The sequence below is a fragment of the Pseudorasbora parva genome, chromosome 20, assembly GCF_024679245.1.
Source record: "Pseudorasbora parva isolate DD20220531a chromosome 20, ASM2467924v1, whole genome shotgun sequence".
NCBI classification, from domain to species: Eukaryota; Metazoa; Chordata; class Actinopteri; order Cypriniformes; family Gobionidae; genus Pseudorasbora; species Pseudorasbora parva.
In genome coordinates, this window is record NC_090191.1 from 12475205 (window position 1) to 12495204 (window position 20000).

Sequence of the window (20000 nt, forward strand, 5' to 3'; positions counted from 1 at the left end):
AGCGGGATCGATGCCCGCATTCTGCAGGTGGCCACTTGGCCTTTTACTTCAAGGGGAACTCCCGAGACGTGCTTTTGAGGATGACTGCTGTGTAAAAGTTTTTTTCTTGGATGGGCTCCTGCGCACATTCCGGGCAAAAGCAGGTCCCACCGAGATTTGAACTCGGATCGCTGGATTCAGAGTCCAGAGTGCTAACCATTACACCATGGAAACTTGGCGTTGGCTGGCTTTTTTCACAGAGCAGCATAGAGTTAAGTCAATCAGCCTAGAAGCGCAATACCAACGAGCCAGCGAAGGCTTTGCTTTTTGAGCCCATGTTTTGCCAATTCCGAATCGGTTCCAGACAGCCAATTTCACAGGTACGACAGCAGTTGCGAGACGCTTCAGTTTGCCCCCACCCAGCCACAAAAATGTTGCTAAGGTTCCACCGAGATTTGAACTCGGATCACTGGATTCAAAGTCCAGAGTGCTAACCATTACACCATGGGACCGCCATGTCCTGACTTGTGGCCATCTGAGAGGCAGATAGTGATGAGGCTAGGTGGATCCAAGTAGAAAGCAGGTGGCGTTTGGACACTGCAGCCCCTCGACCAAAAGCACACAGTCACTGTTCCTCTGCCGAAACCCGGGATCGAACCAGGGACCTTTAGATCTTCAGTCTAACGCTCTCCCAACTGAGCTAAAGCTGGGGAAGAATAGTCCGTATAAGAAGGGGAAGAAGGGGGAGAAAGGGGAAGAAAAAAGGGAAGAAATTCAGGAAGTCATAGGTTCGAATCCGGTACCTGACAACCACAAGTCTGTAAAATCAATCCAATAGCATGCCGAGTTCAATCTTTCAAAAACCAATTAAATTGCGAACTCCATTTTTGCCCGTCCAATGAAATGGCAAGGTCCATTTTTCATACTCCAATCACCGCGCGTAGTCCATCTTTGAGCATTCCATCCAATCTCCATCCAATCTCCGCGTTACGAACTCCATCTTTGCTTGTCCAATGAAATGGCGAGGTTCATTTTTCATACTCCAATCACCGCGCGTAGTCCATCTTTGAGCATTCCATCCAATCTCCGCGTTACGAACTCCATCTTTGCTTGTCCAATGAAATGGCGAGGTTCATTTTTCGTTACTCCATTCACCGCACGAGAGTCGATGAGCACATTCGATACGCTTTCGCTTGTTTATTCCGCTCAGGTATGCTAATCATATTTTCTTAATGAAATACTAGTGTAGCCTATGTCTTCCGTTTGTTTATTAGCTAAATTAAATTAAACGGGCATAAAATGTAACAGTTTACCCTCCTATTGTGTAACTTATGTTTCGGTCGAATTCGGTTCTTAGCCCAAGTGTAACATAACATTACGCATATTTTCCTAATGAAATATTATTGTAGCCTATATCTTCCGTTTGTTTTTTAGCTAAATTAAATTAAACGGGCATTAAATGTAACAGTTTACCCTCCTATTGTGTATGTTTCGGTCGAATTCGGTTCTTAGCCCAAGTGTAACATTACGCCTATTTGAGTTCAGGCACATACAAGCCCATTTATCAGATGGACAAAGTTAAAATAGCACAATATGTTTAATATGAGTATTTGTTTAAGTCAGAATAATCCATACATTATTCATTTTTGTTGTTGTTGTTGTTGTTGTTGTTGTTGTTGTTGTTTTACTCAAAAACCCAGATCAACAAAGCATACAGGCCATAAATAGAAGTTTCAAAACTTGTACTGTTGGTTACAAAAAATAAATCACAACATTATGTGATTATATATGTATTATTATGTATTTATAATCTGCTATAATGTGGCAGTCATTTTGAACCAGAAACACAAAACTAGCTCAAATGAAATGAACACAAAAGGAGTAAAGGAAGTAAAAGATTAGTTTCCCCCTAAAACAAAATCTGTCATCATTTATTTTCCATCAAGCTGTTCCAAACCTGTATGAGTTATTTTGAAGAATGAAGACCGTTAATAATCCTCATTGACTTCCATAGTATTTTTTTGTTTTGTTTTTCCTACTATGGCAGTCAATAGGGACCGTCAACTGTCTGGTTACCAATGTGCTTCAAAAGAAACTCATACAGGTTTGGAACAACTTGAGGGAGAGTAAATTATGACATAATTTTAATTTTAGGGGGAACTTTAATGCTATATTTCTGGGCTACAATGGCAGTTGGTATTCTATTCTATTAAATTCTTGTTCTATATTGTTTAGGCAACAACATGGCTTCAACTAAGTCACACAAAGGCATGAGCGATGCTGACTGGCTTGCGCGTCTGGAGAGTTTTGCCCGAACTGGAGTTTGGCCATCCAGGGAGGGAAATAGACCTTCTCCCCGACAAAAAAGATGGCATGAGTTATATCAGAAGGTAAATTATGCAGCTAGATTCATGAGCAAACTAATAAACTTGTGTGATAATACATTGTGCTATTTTTTTTATATGTATTAATAAGTAATTATTTACAATGTAAATACAATGTAATATGGTTATAATTATGATGACATGGGTGTCTTGAAATAATGTGTACAACAGTGTCACAGCTATACTTTATATTTATGTTCATAGATAGAAAAGTGCCCTCTGCAAATGAGGGGGCAGACCACCCTTATGAAGGAAGCACAAAAGTGTATTTGTGGATTTCACAAGGTAACTCCAATTAGCCTAGTTCAAGTTGCATAAATAGATGTGTTTGCAATATCAATTTGTCTTTATGTCTAAAGTCATATTATGAATACTGTATAATATTATGTCCCTGGTATATCTTATAAGCATGTATCACAGGTTCATCCACCAGTCACAGTGGAGGCATCACAGAGCACCCCTGCCCAAAGTACACCCTCCAGTGATGTGGCACGTCCTGCAAAGATGGCCAAACTGACATTGTCAATGGTAAGCAGACCTTACTGCAGACATTGAAATATCTCAAACTTTTCCTATAGTGTTACAGGTTTTGTTATCACTAACTATGACAAACCTTTTCAGTTTGAAAAGTCAAGGTTTGGAGGCTCACATGTGGCAGCAGCCAAACCTAATTTGAACATTCAGAGGAAAACATCTCAGGTTAATATGAAAGAATTAGTTAGACATCACTTTATCACTACATAATTTTGTTTAATAAAAAAACATTTTGCGATCCCCTTAATAGATTATTCATAATGTTTGACTCCACAGACCAGTTCAGCCGCAGCTTCATGCCCACCCTCTCATCCTTGTCCTCCTCCTCCTCCTCCTTCTCCTCCATCCCCCAAACCCCATCGGCCTGTCATTCAGTCCTCCTCATCCTTCTTCCTTCCTCCAGCCCAGAGATCACAGCGGATCAAAGAAACAGCAACACCATCAACTAATTCTGAGTCTGCTGTTGTGAGGGGCCCAGTAAGATGTCATTCAAAATACAAACATGCCTTCATCATTTAATGCTCTCTTACGCCTGCTTCACACATACTCCGACTGCAGTTCATATGCAGTGCGTGCTGCAGTACGTATGCGATGCAGGAGCAGTGCCTGCTATTGTGCTTTCACATATGCCACGTTTGCAGTGCGCAACTTAACCGCAGTTGAGTACTACAAACACAGCATTTATTCATAATTTTTTATTTCAAATCCAAAAGTTGTTAATGACTATGGCTTGTCAGCATTGCAATTCTCTTTGTATACACTCTTTTATAGATGTCATGTTTAAACGCACAACATTTAAACGTTATATTAAATTAATTACTTTATATTTATATAGCCTAGAACTTTATATTTATATATTATATTGCTTACACAAGTGGCAAAACATAGGCTATAGCTTATATAATGACAAACATTTTAAATTAGAACTTACAATAGACAAAAAAAGTCGTCTCTCGTTATTTCCTTCATTTTTAAATCTTTTAAAAAAATTTTTTTTTACAAGAAATCCTGCAGGTCATAAAGAACTTTGTTTTTCCACCTCCAAGAAAGGACGAGTGCTCTCCATTATGTCTCTTTGTTTACCTAAATGCCAGGTAAGGGACATTTTCCTTGCTTTACCCGAGGCAAAAGGCCATGTGTTGACTTTGAAACAGAGTAGACTTTAAGTCCACCGCATCAATGCATGTTTATTTTAGTGCGAACAATGCACTGACCTTTAATTCAGCGCGTGCAGCAAAAAAATAGTGAACGCTCTAACCGGTTAACATGGGTACGGAAACAAATACGCACTGCAAACAGATTATGTGTGAAACAGGCATTATTTAAGGCAGGTTAGGGCTACCCTAACCCTAGGCCTAGCCTAACCCTTATTTAAACCAGTGTTTTTGATAATATCAGCAGGTCTCATCTCAGCCAGAAGACCCTGCAGATCTCCCACTACTGTGGCCACAGACAATGCCACAGCAGGACCAGAAGTGGGTGTCGGAAGCACTTTTTAGGGTTAATGCAAAAGGAAAGCAGGAGCTGCGTGAAAACCTTCAGTTGTGGTATGACCCCCCACCACCAGCCCTGTTGTACCACCAAGCCCCAACACCTGATAGATTTTTTTCACAGCGACTCTTGCTCTGGATGCCGTATAGGCTATGGAAGGTACGACTCCAGTGTACTAACCCTGCCTGTGCCAGTTATCAGCTGTGTGGTGGTGGTCTGCACAGGAGGGTACGACAGGTGTTAGATATTGACAGATACTACAACCTGGTGACAGAGACCCTGATCTGTACCAGGTGTAGAACCAGCTACCTGTCCTGGAGTCATGCTGTGCTGCAGCAATTGGACCTGGCCCATCGATCTGAATTTAGAATCATTCTCACACGCAAGTAATTACTTTGCAGTCATATGTGCTCATATGCTACCTTTGATAAATATATACTACTATAATTAGATACTTGATAATAAGATACTTGAATGATTACTTTTTTCCAAGGTATGCCTGTGACATTCGAGTTATTCGTTTGTTGCGTGAGAGGGGCATGGGAAATGGCCCAGTGAGGATCATCGGCCAGCTGAAGGAGAACCACACTGAGGAGTGGTTACAACGTGTGTCTCGGTACACATCGATGTGTGTGGCCTTTTTGGATAATCCTGGCCTGCTTCCACTGCACTTTCAGGAGCCGCCACCACTTGTTCCAGTACCTAGCTACAAATGGCTTCTCACTGTTTACAGTCAGGACATCCTCAACAGGCTCGATCACATCAAGGCCAGCATTACATCCACATATGGATCGATTTTAAAAATGGACTCAACTAAGAAGGTCAGAGGAGCTGCTTTAATGACTGTACCGTTATCTATAATGTATTGTTAGACCAAAAGAGCTTTATTTGTAAATTTTACTCATTCAATGTATGTTGTATTATTTACTATGTTTATTGTTTCTTTCAGATCACGAAGAAGTTGAGTGGGCCTGCGAAAGGCACAGCACAGTGGCTTACCTCAGTTGGCAATGAGGTAGGTCAGGTGCTGATGAGTGTCCTGACTGCGAATGAAGGAGCTGGGTTAGACCTCATGGCTGCAGGACTCGTGGAGAGATACCAGAGAGCTGGTGTTGATCCTCCCACTATCTTATATGTGGACTGTGACTGTTGCAAGGAAGTGGGAGAGACTAAACTGAAGAGGAGGTTCAGTGGCTGGCCCAATATCATCATCCGCCTAGACATTTGGCATTTTATGCGGCGTCTGGCAGTAGGGTGCACAACTGATGCCCACCAGTTGTATCCTACTTTTATGTCTAGGTTGTCGTCATGTATTTTTGAGTGGGATGCAGGGGATCTCACTCTGCTGAGAAGGGCAAAGAAGGAGCAACTCACCCAACAGGGCTGGCCTGCAATGACGGAGGCAGAGATTGACCGTCATATAAGCAAAGATGAGCTGGCCCAACACTGCAGGAGAAGAACACGAGGAGAGGAAACAACTATGCGCCTCCTTGATATGCTCATCAGAGAGCTCATGGGTGGCAAGGGGAATGACGCCCTTGGTGTTCCTCTCCTTGACAGTGTAAGGATGCAGCACATCTGGCAAGTCCAGAGGCGGCACATTACCTGTATTCAGGACCCTCCAGATGTGCCCCTCTACACGGAAACTGGAACCATAAACAAGGGCGGGATTGTTCTAAAGACATATAGGTGTGCCAGAGGCTCCACTTCCCTGGAATCATTTCACTGCCACCTAAACAGATTTATTCCAGGTTTGTCATGACAGAATAGACCATATCTTGCCACTAATTCCTGTTTATTTATATACTTGCAGTAAACCAATTGCATTTTCTCTTTTGTAGTTTCTTAAAACAATGTTTGGCTTTCTATTTCTTATTCTAGGGAATAGCGCAAACAGCCTGAACTTCCAGATTTACCTCCTGGAAGGTTTGTTACGCTGGAATCAGGACCGGGCTGCAGCTGCTGTTGCAGGTGGAGGTGGAGGTTCAACCCTGCGTACTTACACAGGGGAGCTGGTTTACTCTGTCAACGAGAACTACAATAAGTTGTATGGCAGGAAATTGGTCACTAGCTTCACTCCACCTGCAGTTTACACAGGTAAACATATTTTGATCAATGCAGTTCACTAGGTAGCATGTTTTTGTTAAAACTGCAAGTGATTTTGGTCAATAATGTCATTTTGACAGATCAGAGAAAAATTATACTATCAGAATTTTTGCATACTGGACTCTTTGTTGTAGGTTTCAGGGAAAATAAATGACATACTAGAATATAGAGTAATTCTGTCTTTTTACAATGTCCTCTGAGTTACATATTTTTTGTTTATGCAGAAGCTGAATATTTATTTAAAAATATTTACTACATTTCAGAATAAACCTTTCTGATTCATTTCCTTTAAAATGTTTTCTGTTACAAATATTTCCTCAGGGGAGCTCATTGGAGTGCAGTACTTGTTGAGGCAGAATAGTCAGCCCCTGGAGGACATGTGCCCTACCTCTGATAGGACCTCTCAGTTGCTGGAGGAGATAAATGTGGAGGAGCAAGTGGAAGAGGATGAGGGTTTCATTGATTTGTTGGGAGAGGAAGCCACAGTGGCAAATCTTGTGGCATCAGATGACTTGTTCCTTTCAAGTCCACCAGTTCTACCCACTGCACCTCTGCCCTGTGTCCAAGCTCCACCCGCTGCACCTCTGCCCTATGTCCAAGCTCCACCCGCTGCACCTCTGCCCTATGTCCAAGCTCCACCCACTGCACCTCTGCCCTTGGTCCAAGCTTCACCTGCTGCACTTCTGCCCTATGTCCAAGCTCCACCCACTGCACCTCTGCCCTTGGTACAAGCTCCACCCGCTGCACCTCTGCCCTTGGTCCAAGCTTCACCTGCTGCACTTCTGCCCTATGTCCAAGCTCCACCCACTGCACCTCTGCCCTTGGTACAAGCTCCACCCGCTGCACCTCTGCCCTTGGTCCAAGCCTCACCTGCTGCACTTCTGCCCTATGTCCAAGCTCCACCCACTGCACCTCTGCCCTGTGTCCAAGCTCCACCCACTGCACCTCTGCCCTGTGTCCAAGCTCCACCCGCTGCACCTCTGCCCTGTGTCCAAGCTCCACCCGCTGCACCTCTGCCCTGTGTCCAAGCTCCACCCGCTGCACCTCTGCCCTGTGTCCAGACTCCACCCGCTGCACCTCTGCCCTGTGTCCAAGCTCCACCCGCTGCCCCTCTGCCCTGTGTCCAAGCTCCTCCCGCTGCACCTCTGCCCTTGGTCCAAGCTTCACCTGCTGCACTTCTGCCCTATGTCCCAGCTCCACCCGCTGCACCTCTGCCCTGTGTCCAGACTCCATCAGCTGCACCTCTGCCCTCAGCAATGGTAAAATTTCCTTTTCTAGACAAATTGTTACTCATTTAGTCATTCACCCTCAAGCAGCAAATTCACAAACTCACAAATTTCACAAAGCATGTAATTACCTAACCAACAGTTATATTTTTTTAGGCTGTTGACGAGCACTGTATTCCTGGAATGGACCGGGTGGATGAGTTGGCGGAGTATCTGGTAGAGCTGCGCACACAGACGGGCCTCACACTTACTAACCAACAAGCTGCGATCATTGTGGGTTTGTGGCAGAACCTGGACCAATTTGATAAAGACAAGGTCATGTATGCTGCTCGTTATCAAGGACGTTTTAGGTCCCCTAAAAAGAAAGCTGTCTTCACTCCTGGCGTCGAAAGCACAAAGAGGTGTGTTTTGGGTTCTAGCGGTTCTCCAGCACAGTGGCCTAAGTGCTGTCGCCTTGTTGAATTAATCTTCATAAGGCTATGTAACATCCACCGAAGCCCCAAAAAACAGCGGACAGAATCTCTGTCCAGATGGGATCTCATTCTTCGAGATTATAGAAAAATTCGGCAGCTAATCTTGAGCAATGGAACTGTAATGAGCGAAACAACCCTTCAGCTAGTGGAGGTTAACCAAAGGACCCTTACAACGTGGCACAATGAACGTTTAAAGGGTCAGGAGGTCTCAGTGCTGTTGCAAGGGTTGAAGCTTCCAGAGGCACGTCCAGTGGCATTGGATGCTCTGCCTCCAGCACGAGTGCAGCCTGTTGTGCCTCCACAATATAGCCACCAGCTGCATCACTACCAGATGCCACCAGACACAGCTGGACAGGCAAAGACGAAGTTCAGGAAAATCCAGCCCTCATCAACCTGCACATCTGCCACACCAACTGCCACGTTCCACCAGCCAAGGACAATTTTTCCAAAGCCGACAGCAACACACCCATTGTTTCCTGACACACCCACTGCCCCTGTTGGGTCTCAGATGCTACTGTTGCCCTGCCCAGCCCCATGTTCAGCCATTAACCCTGGAGCAATTTCCTCTGACCCACCTGCAAAAGACACAGCCACCCCAACCAAGCGGTCATACAATCGCTCTGTAAAATCAAATACGTGCAGAAAGTGTGGCCAATTTCGCACACAAGAAACTGGCCATAGCCAGTACAAAGGCAAAATATTTTGCCCAAATAAAGAAACGGTCACTAAGCAGCAGTGGTTACAGAATATGAGAAAATAACACACTTGTTTCTGTGATACATTCTGTTCTTTATCTTCCAGCCATATTTAATGCTAAAGTATTATACTGTGCACTTGTTTTTAAATTGTATGATTATTATTATTATTATTATTAAAGTTTTATGTGTAGAGGAAACAATATTAAGTATGTGTATATGTGAGTATGTATAACGATATGTATACATACACTATAATATATAAATATATAATAACTATTTAACATATTATATACTATTATAAAAAACTATTATATATTTTTATTTATATATGCAAGTACAGTACATATACCTATATATTTTTTATATACCTATAAATTTAATTAACAATAGCCTATTTTTTTGTTGTTTATAAAATTATTTTGCTATTATATATTTTTATTTATATATGCAAGTACAGTACATATAAACGTCTTTTTATATACCTATATATTTAATTAACAATAGCCTATTATTTTGTTGTTCCATGCTGTGAATTCAGTACTTTTCCAGATTTTTGTAAATATGTATATAGTAAATAAATCTAGTTCTCCAAGAAGACTGGTGGTTTGTGTTTATTTGTTTTATTGCATGTAATGACAATCAGTGTCAAGTAACAGGGGGTTAGATGCAGTAATAAGGTGGTTATTTTGTTCCTACTGACATGGGAAATGATTAATGTAGCATTAATAAATGAATTTGGACAAATTACCATCTTAGTATTATGGATAAAATGTTATAATGAATTACAACGGAGAAATCTAACTTAGAAACAAACCTATTGATAAAATCAATATACGCATTACATTCAAAATCAAACTTGGAAACGAAAATTGATAGAATCAAATACACACATTAAATCGTGACGGAGGCTGGATTCGAACCTATGACTTCCTGAATTTCTTCCCTTTTTTCTTCCCCTTTCTCCCCCTTCTTCCCCTTCTTATACAGACTATTCTTCCCCAGCTTGAATCCAGCCTCCGTCACGATTTAATGCGTGTATTTGATTCTATCAATTTTCGTTTCCAAGTTTGATTTTGAATGTAATGCGTATATTGATTTTATCAATAGGTTTGTTTCTAAGTTAGATTTCTCCGTTGTAATTCATTATAACATTTTATCCATAATACTAAGATGGTAATTTGTCCAAATTCATTTATTAATGCTACATTAATCATTTCCCATGTCAGTAGGAACAAAATAACCACCTTATTACTGCATCTAACCCCCTGTTACTTGACACTGATTGTCATTACATGCAATAAAACAAATAAACACAAACCACCAGTCTTCTTGGAGAACTAGATTTATTTACTATATACATATTTACAAAAATCTGGAAAAGTACTGAATTCACAGCATGGAACGACAAAATAATAGGCTATTGTTAATTAAATATATAGGTATATAAAAAGACGTTTATATGTACTGTACTTGCATATATAAATAAAAATATATAATAGCAAAATAATTTTATAAACAACAAAAAAATAGGCTATTGTTAATTAAATATATAGGTATATAAAAAATATATAGGTATATGTACTGTACTTGCATATATAAATAAAAATATATAATAGCAAAATAATTTTATAAACAACAAAAAAATAGGCTATTGTTAATTAAATATATAGGTATATAAAAAATATATAGGTATATGTACTGTACTTGCATATATAAATAAAAATATATAATAGTTTTTTATAATAGTATATAATATGTTAAATAGTTATTATATATTTATATATTATAGTGTATGTATACATATCGTTATACATACTCACATATACACATACTTAATATTGTTTCTTCTACACATAAAACTTTAATAATAATAATAATAATAATCATACAATTTAAAAACAAGTGCACAGTATAATACTTTAGCATTAAATATGGCTGGAAGATAAAGAACAGAATGTATCACAGAAACAAGTGTGTTATTTTCTCATATTCTGTAACCACTGCTGCTTAGTGACTGTTTCTTTATTTGGGCAAAATATTTTGCCTTTGTACTGGCTATGGCCAGTTTCTTGTGTGCGAAATTGGCCACACTTTCTGCACGTATTTGATTTTACAGAGCGATTGTATGACCGCTTGGTTGGGGTGGCTGTGTCTTTTGCAGGTGGGTCAGAGGAAATTGCTCCAGGGTTAATGGCTGAACATGGGGCTGGGCAGGGCAACAGTAGCATCTGAGACCCAACAGGGGCAGTGAGTGTGTCAGGAAACAATGGGTGTGTTGCTGTTGGCTTTGGAAAAATTGTCCTTGGCTGGTGGAACGTGGCAGTTGGTGTGGCAGATGTGCAGGTTGATGAGGGCTGGATTTTCCTGAACTTCGTCTTTGCCTGTCCAGCTGTGTCTGGTGGCATCTGGTAGTGATGCAGCTGGTGGCTATATTGTGGAGGCACAACAGGCTGCACTCGTGCTGGAGGCAGAGCATCCAATGCCACTGGACGTGCCTCTGGAAGCTTCAACCCTTGCAACAGCACTGAGACCTCCTGACCCTTTAAACGTTCATTGTGCCACGTTGTAAGGGTCCTTTGGTTAACCTCCACTAGCTGAAGGGTTGTTTCGCTCATTACAGTTCCATTGCTCAAGATTAGCTGCCGAATTTTTCTATAATCTCGAAGAATGAGATCCCATCTGGACAGAGATTCTGTCCGCTGTTTTTTGGGGCTTCGGTGGATGTTACATAGCCTTATGAAGATTAATTCAACAAGGCGACAGCACTTAGGCCACTGTGCTGGAGAACCGCTAGAACCCAAAACACACCTCTTTGTGCTTTCGACGCCAGGAGTGAAGACAGCTTTCTTTTTAGGGGACCTAAAACGTCCTGTAAGCAGCCTGTCTTGATAACGAGCAGCATACATGACCTTGTCTTTATCAAATTGGTCCAGGTTCTGCCACAAACCCACAATGATCGCAGCTTGTTGGTTAGTAAGTGTGAGGCCCGTCTGTGTGCGCAGCTCTACCAGATACTCCGCCAACTCATCCACCCGGTCCATTCCAGGAATACAGTGCTCGTCAACAGCCTAAAAAAATATAACTGTTGGTTAGGTAATTACATGCTTTGTGAAATTTGTGAGTTTGTGAATTTGCTGCTTGAGGGTGAATGACTAAATGAGTAACAATTTGTCTAGAAAAGGAAATTTTACCATTGCTGAGGGCAGAGGTGCAGCTGATGGAGTCTGGACACAGGGCAGAGGTGCAGCGGGTGAAGCTTGGACCAAGGGCAGAAGTGCAGCAGGTGAAGCTTGGACCAAGGGCAGAGGGGCAGCGGGAGGAGCTTGGACACAGGGCAGAGGGGCAGCAGGTGGAGCTTGGACACAGGGCAGAGGTGCAGCGGGTGGAGTCTGGACACAGGGCAGAGGTGCAGCGGGTGGAGCTTGGACACAGGGCAGAGGTGCAGCGGGTGGAGCTTGGACACAGGGCAGAGGTGCAGCGGGTGGAGCTTGGACACAGGGCAGAGGTGCAGTGGGTGGAGCTTGGACATAGGGCAGAAGTGCAGCAGGTGAGGCTTGGACCAAGGGCAGAGGTGCAGCGGGTGGAGCTTGTACCAAGGGCAGAGGTGCAGTGGGTGGAGCTTGGACATAGGGCAGAAGTGCAGCAGGTGAAGCTTGGACCAAGGGCAGAGGTGCAGCGGGTGGAGCTTGTACCAAGGGCAGAGGTGCAGTGGGTGGAGCTTGAACATAGGGCAGAAGTGCAGCAGGTGAAGCTTGGACCAAGGGCAGAGGTGCAGTGGGTGGAGCTTGTACATAGGGCAGAGGTGCAGCGGGTGGAGCTTGGACACAGGGCAGAGGGGCAGCGAGTGGAGCTTGGACACAGGGCAGAGGTGCAGCGGGTGGAGCTTGGACACAGGGCAGAGGTGCAGTGGGTAGAACTGGTGGACTTGAAAGGAACAAGTCATCTGATGCCACAAGATTTGCCACTGTGGCTTCCTCTCCCAACAAATCAATGAAACCCTCATCCTCTTCCACTTGCTCCTCCACATTTATCTCCTCCAGCAACTGAGAGGTCCTATCAGAGGTAGGGCACATGTCCTCCAGGGGCTGACTATTCTGCCTCAACAAGTACTGCACTCCAATGAGCTCCCCTGAGGAAATATTTGTAACAGAAAACATTTTAAAGGAAATGAATCAGAAAGGTTTATTCTGAAATGTAGTAAATATTTTTAAATAAATATTCAGCTTCTGCATAAACAAAAAATATGTAACTCAGAGGACATTGTAAAAAGACAGAATTACTCTATATTCTAGTATGTAATTTATTTTCCCTGAAACCTACAACAAAGAGTCCAGTATGCAAAAATTCTGATAGTATAATTTTTCTCTGATCTGTCAAAATGACATTATTGACCAAAATCACTTGCAGTTTTAACAAAAACATGCTACCTAGTGAACTGCATTGATCAAAATATGTTTACCTGTGTAAACTGCAGGTGGAGTGAAGCTAGTGACCAATTTCCTGCCATACAACTTATTGTAGTTCTCGTTGACAGAGTAAACCAGCTCCCCTGTGTAAGTACGCAGGGTTGAACCTCCACCTCCACCTGCAACAGCAGCTGCAGCCCGGTCCTGATTCCAGCGTAACAAACCTTCCAGGAGGTAAATCTGGAAGTTCAGGCTGTTTGCGCTATTCCCTAGAATAAGAAATAGAAAGCCAAACATTGTTTTAAGAAACTACAAAAGAGAAAATGCAATTGGTTTACTGCAAGTATATAAATAAACAGGAATTAGTGGCAAGATATGGTCTATTCTGTCATGACAAACCTGGAATAAATCTGTTTAGGTGGCAGTGAAATGATTCCAGGGAAGTGGAGCCTCTGGCACACCTATATGTTTTTAGAACAATCCCGCCCTTGTTTATGGTTCCAGTTTCCGTGTAGAGGGGCACATCTGGAGGGTCCTGAATACAGGTAATGTGCCGCCTCTGGACTTGCCAGATGTGCTGCATCCTTACACTGTCAAGGAGAGGAACACCAAGGGCGTCATTCCCCTTGCCACCCATGAGCTCTCTGATGAGCATATCAAGGAGGCGCATAGTTGTTTCCTCTCCTCGTGTTCTTCTCCTGCAGTGTTGGGCCAGCTCATCTTTGCTTATATGACGGTCAATCTCTGCCTCCGTCATTGCAGGCCAGCCCTGTTGGGTGAGTTGCTCCTTCTTTGCCCTTCTCAGCAGAGTGAGATCCCCTGCATCCCACTCAAAAATACATGACGACAACCTAGACATAAAAGTAGGATACAACTGGTGGGCATCAGTTGTGCACCCTACTGCCAGACGCCGCATAAAATGCCAAATGTCTAGGCGGATGATGATATTGGGCCAGCCACTGAACCTCCTCTTCAGTTTAGTCTCTCCCACTTCCTTGCAACAGTCACAGTCCACATATAAGATAGTGGGAGGATCAACACCAGCTCTCTGGTATCTCTCCACGAGTCCTGCAGCCATGAGGTCTAACCCAGCTCCTTCATTCGCAGTCAGGACACTCATCAGCACCTGACCTACCTCATTGCCAACTGAGGTAAGCCACTGTGCTGTGCCTTTCGCAGGCCCACTCAACTTCTTCGTGATCTGAAAGAAACAATAAACATAGTAAATAATACAACATACATTGAATGAGTAAAATTTACAAATAAAGCTCTTTTGGTCTAACAATACATTATAGATAACGGTACAGTCATTAAAGCAGCTCCTCTGACCTTCTTAGTTGAGTCCATTTTTAAAATCGATCCATATGTGGATGTAATGCTGGCCTTGATGTGATCGAGCCTGTTGAGGATGTCCTGACTGTAAACAGTGAGAAGCCATTTGTAGCTAGGTACTGGAACAAGTGGTGGCGGCTCCTGAAAGTGCAGTGGAAGCAGGCCAGGATTATCCAAAAAGGCCACACACATCGATGTGTACCGAGACACACGTTGTAACCACTCCTCAGTGTGGTTCTCCTTCAGCTGGCCGATGATCCTCACTGGGCCATTTCCCATGCCCCTCTCACGCAACAAACGAATAACTCGAATGTCACAGGCATACCTTGGAAAAAAGTAATCATTCAAGTATCTTATTATCAAGTATCTAATTATAGTAGTATATATTTATCAAAGGTAGCATATGAGCACATATGACTGCAAAGTAATTACTTGCGTGTGAGAATGATTCTAAATTCAGATCGATGGGCCAGGTCCAATTGCTGCAGCACAGCATGACTCCAGGACAGGTAGCTGGTTCTACACCTGGTACAGATCAGGGTCTCTGTCACCAGGTTGTAGTATCTGTCAATATCTAACACCTGTCGTACCCTCCTGTGCAGACCACCACCACACAGCTGATAACTGGCACAGGCAGGGTTAGTACACTGGAGTCGTACCTTCCATAGCCTATACGGCATCCAGAGCAAGAGTCGCTGTGAAAAAAATCTATCAGGTGTTGGGGCTTGGTGGTACAACAGGGCTGGTGGTGGGGGGTCATACCACAACTGAAGGTTTTCACGCAGCTCCTGCTTTCCTTTTGCGTTAACCCTTAAAAGTGCTTCCGACACCCACTTCTGGTCCTGCTGTGGCATTGTCTGTGGCCACAGTAGTGGGAGATCTGCAGGGTCTTCTGGCTGAGATGAGACCTGCTGATATTATCAAAAACACTGGTTTAAATAAGGGTTAGGCTAGGCCTAGGGTTAGGGTAGCCCTAACCTGCCTTAAATAATGCCTGTTTCACACATACTCTGTTTGCAGTGCGTATTTGTTTCCGTACCCATGTTAACCGGTTAGAGCGTTCACTATTTTTTTGCTGCACGTGCTGAATTAAAGGTCAGTGCATTGTTCGCACTAAAATAAACATGCATTGATGCGGTGGACTTAAAGTCTACTCTGTTTCAAAGTCAACACATGGCCTTTTGCCTCGGGTAAAGCAAGGAAAATGTCCCTTACCTGGCATTTAGGTAAACAAAGAGACATAATGGAGAGCACTCGTCCTTTCTTGGAGGTGGAAAAACAAAGTTCTTTATGACCTGCAGGATTTCTTGTAAAAAAATTTTTTTTTAAAAGATTTAAAAATGAAAGAAATAACGAGAGACGACTTTTTTTGTCTATTGTAAGTTCTAATTTAAAATGTTTGTCATTATATAAGCTATAGCCTATGTTTTGCCACTTGTGTAAGCAATATAATATATAAATATAAAGTTCTAGGCTATATAAATATAAAGTAATTAATTTAATATAACGTTTAAATGTTGTGCGTTTAAACATGACATCTATAAAAGAGTGTATACAAAGAGAATTGCAATGCTGACAAGCCATAGTCATTAACAACTTTTGGATTTGAAATAAAAAATTATGAATAAATGCTGTGTTTGTAGTACTCAACTGCGGTTAAGTTGCGCACTGCAAACGTGGCATATGTGAAAGCACAATAGCAGGCACTGCTCCTGCATCGCATACGTACTGCAGCACGCACTGCATATGAACTGCAGTCGGAGTATGTGTGAAGCAGGCATAAGAGAGCATTAAATGATGAAGGCATGTTTGTATTTTGAATGACATCTTACTGGGCCCCTCACAACAGCAGACTCAGAATTAGTTGATGGTGTTGCTGTTTCTTTGATCCGTTGTGATCTCTGGGCTGGAGGAAGGAAGAAGGATGAGGAGGACTGAATGACAGGCCGATGGGGTTTGGGGGATGGAGGAGAAGGAGGAGGAGGAGGAGGACAAGGATGAGAGGGTGGGCATGAAGCTGCGGCTGAACTGGTCTGTGGAGTCAAACATTATGAATAATCTATTAAGGGGATCGCAAAATGTTTTTTTATTAAACAAAATTATGTAGTGATAAAGTGATGTCTAACTAATTCTTTCATATTAACCTGAGATGTTTTCCTCTGAATGTTCAAATTAGGTTTGGCTGCTGCCACATGTGAGCCTCCAAACCTTGACTTTTCAAACTGAAAAGGTTTGTCATAGTTAGTGATAACAACACCTGTAACACTATAGGAAAAGTTTGAGATATTTCAATGTCTGCAGTAAGGTCTGCTTACCATTGACAATGTCAGTTTGGCCATCTTTGCAGGACGTGCCACATCACTGGAGGGTGTACTTTGGGCAGGGGTGCTCTGTGATGCCTCCACTGTGACTGGTGGATGAACCTGTGATACATGCTTATAAGATATACCAGGGACATAATATTATACAGTATTCATAATATGACTTTAGACATAAAGACAAATTGATATTGCGAACACATCTATTTATGCAACTTGAACTAGGCTAATTGGAGTTACCTTGTGAAATCCACAAATACACTTTTGTGCTTCCTTCATAAGGGTGGTCTGCCCCCTCATTTGCAGAGGGCACTTTTCTATCTATGAACATAAATATAAAGTATAGCTGTGACACTGTTGTACACATTATTTCAAGACACCCATGTCATCATAATTATAACCATATTACATTGTATTTACATTGTAAATAATTACTTATTCATACATATAAAAAAAATAGCACAATGTATTATCACACAAGTTTATTAGTTTGCTCATGAATCTAGCTGCATAATTTACCTTCTGATATAACTCATGCCATCTTTTTTGTCGGGGAGAAGGTCTATTTCCCTCCCTGGATGGCCAAACTCCAGTTCGGGCAAAACTCTCCAGACGCGCAAGCCAGTCAGCATCGCTCATGCCTTTGTGTGACTTAGTTGAAGCCATGTTGTTGCCTAAACAATATAGAACAAGAATTTAATAGAATAGAATACCAACTGCCATTGTAGCCCAGAAATATAGCATTAAAGGGATAGTTCCCCCTAAAATTAAAATTATGTCATAATTTACTCTCCCTCAAGTTGTTCCAAACCTGTATGAGTTTCTTTTGAAGCACATTGGTAACCAGACAGTTGACGGTCCCTATTGACTGCCATAGTAGGAAAAACAAAACAAAAAAATACTATGGAAGTCAATGAGGATTATTAACGGTCTTCATTCTTCAAAATAACTCATACAGGTTTGGAACAGCTTGATGGAAAACAAATGATGACAGATTTTGTTTTAGGGGGAAACTAATCTTTTACTTCCTTTACTCCTTTTGTGTTCATTTCATTTGAGCTAGTTTTGTGTTTCTGGTTCAAAATGACTGCCATATTATAGCAGATTATAAATACATAATAATACATATATAATCACCTAATGTTGTGATTTATTTTTTGTAACCAACAGTACAAGTTTTGAAACTTCTATTTATGGCCTGTATGCTTTGTTGATCTGGGTTTTTGAGTAAAACAACAACAACAACAACAACAACAACAACAACAACAACAACAAAAATGAATAATGTATGGATTATTCTGACTTAAACAAATACTCATATTAAACATATTGTGCTATTTTAACTTTGTCCATCTGATAAATGGGCTTGTATGTGCCTGAACTCAAATAGGCGTAAGTTAATGTTATGTTACACTTGGGCTAAGAACCGAATTCGACCGAAACATACACAATAGGAGGGTAAACTGTTACATGTAATGCCCGTTTAATTTAATTTAGCTAAAAAACAAACGGAAGATATAGGCTACAATAATATTTCATTAGGAAAATATGCGTAATGTTATGTTACACTTGGGCTAAGAACCGAATTCGACCGAAACATACACAATAGGAGGGTAAACTGTTACATTTTATGCCCGTTTAATTTAATTTAGCTAATAAACAAACGGAAGACATAGGCTACACTAGTATTTCATTAAGAAAATATGATCAGCATACCTGAGCGGAATAAACAAGCGAAAGCGTATCGAATGTGCTCATCGACTCTCGTGCGGTGAATGGAGTAACGAAAAATGAACCTCGCCATTTCATTGGACAAGAAAAGATGGAGTTCGTAACGCGGAGATTGGATGGAATGCTCAAAGATGGACTACGCGCGGTGATTGGAGTATGAAAAATGAACCTCGCCATTTCATTGGACAAGCAAAGATGGAGTTCGCAACGCGGAGATTGGATGGAATGCTCAAAGATGGACTACGCGCGGTGATTGGAGTATGAAAAATGGACCTTGCCATTTCATTGGACGGGCAAAAATGGAGTTCGCAATTTAATTGGTTTTTGAAAGATTGAACTCGGTATGCTATTGGATTGATTTTACAGACTTGTGGTTGTCAGGTACCGCCATTTCGGCCAGGTCTGGCAGCAGGCGTGCCAGCAGGGATTTCTGTGAGACCGGCCATCACTTGTGAAAAGCGCAAAAGCTGAAGGTCCCAGAGAGCAAAAGAGTGGCCCGTACGGGGATCGAACCCGCGACCTTGGCGTTATTAGCACCACGCTCTAACCAACTGAGCTAACCGGCCTCACTTTGAAAAGCTTCGATCACCAGTTTCCCAGAAATATTCCTGCTTGCCCGTGACCCTAATGAGACCAAAGCGATTAAATGCAGAAGCACGGGCTCGTCCGGGATTTGAACCCGGGACCTCTCGCACCCAAAGCGAGAATCATACCCCTAGACCAACGAGCCAACTCGTTATACGGTAGAGCTGCTGCCTGGCTGCAAACACTGCTAAAGATCGAAAAGTCCGATGCAGCACCTGCACACATGCTAGGGCTCTGTCCTCACCGGTGTCTTTGAGGGCAATGGACACCTTCTCTCTGATGCCAAGGGGAATTAGCTCAAATGGTAGAGTGCTCGCTTAGCATGCGAGAGGTAGCGGGATCGATGCCCGCATTCTCAAGGTGGCCACTTGGCCTTTTACTTCAAGGGGAACTCCCGAGACGTGCTTTTGAGGATGACTGCTGTGTAAAAGTTTTTTTCTTGGATGGGCTCCTGCGCACATTCCTGGCAAAAGCAGGTCCCACCGAGATTTGAACTCGGATCGCTGGATTCAGAGTCCAGAGTGCTAACCATTACACCATGGAACCTTGGCGTTGGCTGGCTTTTCTCACAGAGCAGCATAGAGTTAAGTCAATCAGCCTAGAAGCGCAATACCAACGAGCCAGCGAAGGCTTTGCTTTTTGAGCCCATGTTTTGCCAATTCCGAATCGGTTCCAGACAGCCAATTTCACAGGTACGACAGCAGTTGCGAGACGCTTCAGTTTGCCCCCACCCAGCC

At 42.4% G+C, this 20000-nt stretch overlaps 4 non-coding genes across 4 annotated transcripts; all 4 read right to left on the reverse strand.

Moving 5' to 3' along the window:
* Positions 1 to 419: 419 nt before the first annotated feature.
* Positions 420 to 491, reverse strand: trnaq-uug (transfer RNA glutamine (anticodon UUG)). Its single transcript has one exon. It is a non-coding gene; the product is annotated as a tRNA-Gln (tRNA).
* Positions 492 to 19170: 18679 nt separating this feature from the next.
* Positions 19171 to 19244, reverse strand: trnai-aau (transfer RNA isoleucine (anticodon AAU)). The gene has a single exon. It is a non-coding gene; the product is annotated as a tRNA-Ile (tRNA).
* A 92-nt stretch (positions 19245 to 19336) lies between these two features.
* On the reverse strand, positions 19337 to 19408 carry trnap-ugg (transfer RNA proline (anticodon UGG)). The gene has a single exon. It is a non-coding gene; the product is annotated as a tRNA-Pro (tRNA).
* A 329-nt stretch (positions 19409 to 19737) lies between these two features.
* Positions 19738 to 19809, reverse strand: trnaq-cug (transfer RNA glutamine (anticodon CUG)). The gene has a single exon. It is a non-coding gene; the product is annotated as a tRNA-Gln (tRNA).
* Positions 19810 to 20000: the final 191 nt, after the last annotated feature.